We start from the raw sequence: 5,240 nt of genomic DNA, 5'->3' as shown, positions 1-5,240 counted from the left end.
CCACTTTAAATTAATAATGTCCCCTTCTTTGGCTCTTTCACAATGACTAACATCTGTATGCCATATTTTCTGAACTTGGTCACTAAGATAAATTACTGGCTTTTCCTTGTACATATTATCTTTTAATCTTGGGCATGTTGTAGACAGACCACCAACAGATACTCTAGCAGCCAGTTTGGGACCTCTTCACCATTCAGATGAAGGAGCCACCTGCAATGAGCTCACTGTGCCTCATCACCCATTCCAGAGACCCCGGGGCATGGGAGATTTGGGTTGAGCCTGCCAGTGTGGACTCTCCTCCCCCGACTGGGACACTTGGCATTGGGCTGGGCTCTTAAAAATGATGATAGAGAAAACCATATTCTCCAGGCCACATCAACAGTGCAATCAAGTGATGGAAGTCTCCTGATGTTGAGGAGAGATGAGGTTACACCTCACCGTGTGATCTTCCTTCTGAACTACACCACCCTCATTTGATTATGAGAAAAGAGCAGACAAATCCCAAGAGAGGAACAGTCTCCAAAAGCCAGGCCAGCACCGCTCAAAACTGCCCACGTCATCAAAACCAAGGAAAGTCCAAGACAATGTCAGCCAAGAGGACTCTAAATGGCATGTGATGTCCTGGGTGAGATCCTGGGACAGAAAAAGGAACAAATTTATGGTAGAAAATAAAGCAATCTGAATCAACTGTGGACTTTAGGTGATGATAATATATCGATATGGATTCATTACCGATAACAAATATCCCATCATAATGGAAAGTGTTAATAATAAGGGAAACTGGGTCTGGGGCTTATAGGAACTCTCTGTACTGTCTTCTCCATTTTTATGTATGTCCAAAATCTGTTCCAAGAAATAAATTCTATTTAACATAAAACCCCGTTCTTCCTCCAGGGATTGGTTTCATATGGCTCTTACTCTTATCTGAGATCGTCTCTGAGAGAGAGGCTGTCAGCTCATGCTGCTTTCACACTTGTGGGCCTTGAAGCCCTGCCCCTGTGGCCCCAGGCACCCTCATCTTTTTCAGCACCACAGGGGTCCCTGTTTACTTCCTGATGGGGTTACAGCTCTTGCTCTCTGAGCTAGCCAACACTCCAACATCCACTTGAGAGGACAAACTCCACTTAAAGGTTACAGCAAACAAGGGGGTCACAGAACCAGGAGAGATGGTTTCAGCCTCAAGCCCCACCCACTCTCTATCTCACCAGACCTTTCCTGTGTCTGAATGAAAATGTGGATGTCTTACATTTACACAGGAGGTGGTCTAGGGTGCACCCCTTCCATTCACAGTGAGTGACTTTCTGTCATTATCTTTTCTTGTTTTGTGGACTATCTCTCCTAACTTCCCTTTTGATGTTTCTCAAAAGGCAGATTTTTTCTTGCCCTGACCTATTTTATTGTGGAAAAAAATGGTGGAAATCACTTTTCTCATGGCTTTCACTGCGTCAGTTTGAAATTGCAAAGTCCCCAGAGACCTCCAGCACATCTGCTCAACCATGACCTATCTGTGCACAAGATCAGGAAGGAGGAGAAACCACTATATGGTTTGGTCTCTAAGTGGGTCAGGATCTTTAAGAGAAACCAGAGCCCAAGGTCCCTGACCCAGAAGTGAGCCTGCAGCTGGGGTTTTATGAATCTGGGTGGGCAGCCAGCCACACAGGCAGACAGGTACCTGGGGTGCTAGAGGGGAGCTCAGGCAGCTCAGATGCTGCAGACAGAGATGGCTTTAGGAATTCACGCTTGCACACAGCAGGTCCTGGGTGACTGCCAAGAAGGGGTTTGTGTGGCATCTGGCATGGGACAGGGCCATCAGTGCCCAGCAGACTCAATGGCATCTTGGCTCTGCAGGAGTGGAGCAAAGAGGGGAAAGGGTTAGACTTGCATGAAGCAGGAGCCCAGAGCCCTCCAGCCTTAACTGATTGCAGCTGATGACATATTTCTGTAAATTGGAAAGTCTGTTCATATTCCTCCCTGGAAAAGACAAACTTTCTCTGTTTGAGATGTGCCATGTTGTTAATATTTGTGCACGGTAGCCCACAACCTTTGTGAGCCCCTAGGACATGCTGTGGATTCTCCTGCCTGATACCCCCAGAGCTGCCTGGGGCTGGCCCCAGGGATGGAGATTGGGCTGGCCTCATTTCCACTCATGCATCATTTGATTTCTCTGTGGCATGAGGAAGATGGTTTCCTTGACTGAGCTGGGGTCTGTCCTGCCCAGGGAGGCTGGGTAGCCCCAGAAGGATTGAGGGCTGTGGGGACTAGTGCATAGGCCTGGGAGCTGGGTGGGTGCATCAGCTGAGGTTGTGGGACTGTGCTGGGCTAGGTTTGTGCCTTTCTTCCCTGTATTCCAGTCTCTGATCCAAAGAAGGGGTACACTTTCTGTCAAGCTCAGGAGCAGGGGGTAGGGTGAGAACCAAGAGCTTGGGCGACCCACATTCCCCGCTTCCCATCCTGAGGGAGCAGCCTGGACTGGCCCTGGCAGGGTTAGGCAGCTGTGGCTTCAAATGAAGGGCTATGGCCAGGTCAGTCCACAGCTGACTCTGACAGTTGATTGTGACCTTCACAGAGCAGCCAAGCCCTCTGGTGCCCAAGCCATGACCACACACTCCACTCTAAAACCCTGTGCTACCAATGAGTGTCCAGCTCAAAGCCCCCACAGATGAAAACTCCATCCTATCCTTGAGGCCCAACCCCAGTTAATTGGATTCTCCTTCTGGGAATCTGGAGTCTGAGCACACAGTGTAGCAGTGAGCTTCTTGTCTCTGGATAATGTAGGAAATGCCCAAAATCAAAGAACAAAGCCTCACACTGGACTTTCTCTGTGATTTGTGGTGTGATGCAGGCCCAGCCACAAGCAGGCTGTCATGGGGAGGGAAGAGGAAGGGTCTGGAGGGAGTTCAGAGAGGACAGTTTCTCTGATTGTCTCCTAGGGACCTTTGCTGGTATCTTAATTACATGCTTTGTGCAGCAAAGTCTCAGGCAGCAAGCATTCCCACAGAGGCTACCCCACACTCCCTGAGCTTCACTTTGCAAGGGCTGCTGCCTCCCAAGGCCAGGGGGCTTCAGCTGATGAATGGCTGCAAACAACTCCCTGGCTGCAGAGAAGTTTTTCTCCTTGGGGGGGGTGGGGTGTGTGTGTCCCTGCAGCACTTCTCGGGGTGGGGGGTGGGGGAGGCTAAGCTGCAGGCTCTCTTCTTGGCCATGTCCCTCCTCCTCTGCCCTCATTGTCATGACCACCAGCCTGCATCCAGGCCTCTGTGCCCCAGTGTACTTCTTTCCCACCAACCTGGCCCTTGTAGACACCACTTTCACATCCACTGTTCTCTCCAAATTGCTGGAGAACCTGGTGGTCACGGCCGGGCATCATTTCCAACCAAGGCTTCATGGTCCAACTCCTCTTCCTGACATCGTTCCTGGGGGTCAGGCCACTGCTGCACACGGCCATGGCCTGTGACTGCTACATGGTCATCCCCCATCCGCTCCATGACAACACTCTGATGAGCTGGCCCATCTGTGCCCTGCTTTTAGGCAGCACGGGCAGTCAGTGTGGTCAGCACATCTGTACAGGCCTGATGACCAGACTAACATTCTGTGGTCCCTGTCAGAGCCATCATTTTCTGCGTGGAGTCCCCAAACTGCTGCTGCTCTCCCATGGCCCAACAACCCTGAACAACATTATGATCATCATCATGGACATTTATGCTGAAGTGGTCAACTTCCTGCTCACCCTGGTGTCCTACAGCTGCATCATCGCCTGTATTCTGGGCATCTTCTGGGCCGCGGGGAAGTAGTGGGCATTTCTCTACCTGCCTCCACCCCTACTGCACCATCGTTTACACCTACATCCTCCCAGGCTTCAGCACTTCCATGGAAAATGGCAAAGTGGTCACTGTGCTGTACTTAGCAATCAGCCTCACCTTGAACACCCTCACCTACTCTCTGTGGGACAAGGATGTCAAAGTGGCCTTCAAGAAAGTATTTTCCTACATCCAATAAATGAAGGGAAATGGCCAATGTGGAATGGTCAGGCCTTAACCTGCTAATATAGGACTATATAGCTAAATTAGTTTAGCTTGACCAGCTAAAATAGAACTCAGAGAATCTGATGTAAGTGGCAAAGAGCAAGAAGGTAATTTATGCAATAGATTGTACATGCGTTTCCCCTGTAGAAGCTGCACAGTGTTCCACATGGCACTTGAACTAAGCCATCCAAGGTCCTAAGGGCAGGAACTCTCAGGGCTTCAACAGCAGGAAAAGCCAATGGCCAGCTTGCTCACTGTGCTACCCCTTCACCTGTCTTGGACCTTGGTCTCACTGAGGCCTCAGATGAAACGCCACCCACAGAGTCTCTCTTTGTCCTCTTACCTGAAGTTCTCTTCCAGCTATTCACACTATATTACTCTGTTTATTTTGTGAAATCATATTGTTTATTTATCCACGTATATTTTATTAGAACATAAGCTCCATGAGCCCATGGATTCTTTTGTCTGTTCTGTTCATGTTGTACTCCTGAATCTAGAATGATAACTTGCATGCAGTGGGCATCTGATATCAGTTGAATGCATGAATGTCTCATACTCTAGAATGTGAACTCTGCTTCCACAAAGTCTCCACCTGCTTTGTTCAAGCTGAGCACAACACAGTCATCATTTCCTGAGTAAATGATTACCCACGTTCTTCTGGAGAACCATGGGCTGGAATGTACACTGTAAATGTGGTTTTCAGGAGTTTAGAATAGGGTCACACACTCATGTGGTGTTTTCAGGCTGCCAGGTCAGTTTTAGTTGCCTGCAACTAAAATATCAAGAAGCTAAGTGCAGTTCCCAAAGCCTGAACATGTCCAAGCATGTCTGCGTGCATCCTCTGAAGGTGTCCAGGAGGCTTCAGTGGACAGGGATGGAACCCTCTGGTGGCGTGGGGAGCGTAGAGATTACGAAGAGACATTTTCTGAAAGTGAGACTTCAGAGTCATGTGCATCTGTTTAAATGGAATTCTCAAGTGAGTCCTTGGCAATGCTGAGCCTGTCTTGGCCCTTGGTGAGCTGGCACTACTCCTTCTGCAGTGGTGGCCCCAAGGCTTCCCCAGGACACGTGCTCTCCACTGGTGCTCCTCTCCACCTGAACTGTAGCTGATCCTCAGCCTGAATACACATCAGCCAGCACTAGCAGTCATTGCCGACTGCCTCAGGGGCTTCCTAGAAGTAGATCCTGAGATAGCGCTTTGTGAATGTGATTTATTAA

General features: G+C 49.3%; 1 pseudogene; it reads left to right on the top strand.

Annotated features, from left to right (window-relative positions):
* The first annotated feature begins 2,514 nt into the window (after window positions 1-2,514).
* Window positions 2,515-3,996, top strand: LOC147576261 (olfactory receptor 13A1-like; annotated as a pseudogene).
* The last annotated feature ends 1,244 nt before the right edge of the window (window positions 3,997-5,240 follow it).

The sequence above is a fragment of the Puma concolor genome, chromosome D2 (genome assembly GCF_028749965.1).
Source record: "Puma concolor isolate L17-30 chromosome D2, mPumCon1.1.hap2, whole genome shotgun sequence".
NCBI classification, from domain to species: Eukaryota; Metazoa; Chordata; class Mammalia; order Carnivora; family Felidae; genus Puma; species Puma concolor.
This window is presented reverse-complemented; position numbering and strand designations above follow the sequence as displayed.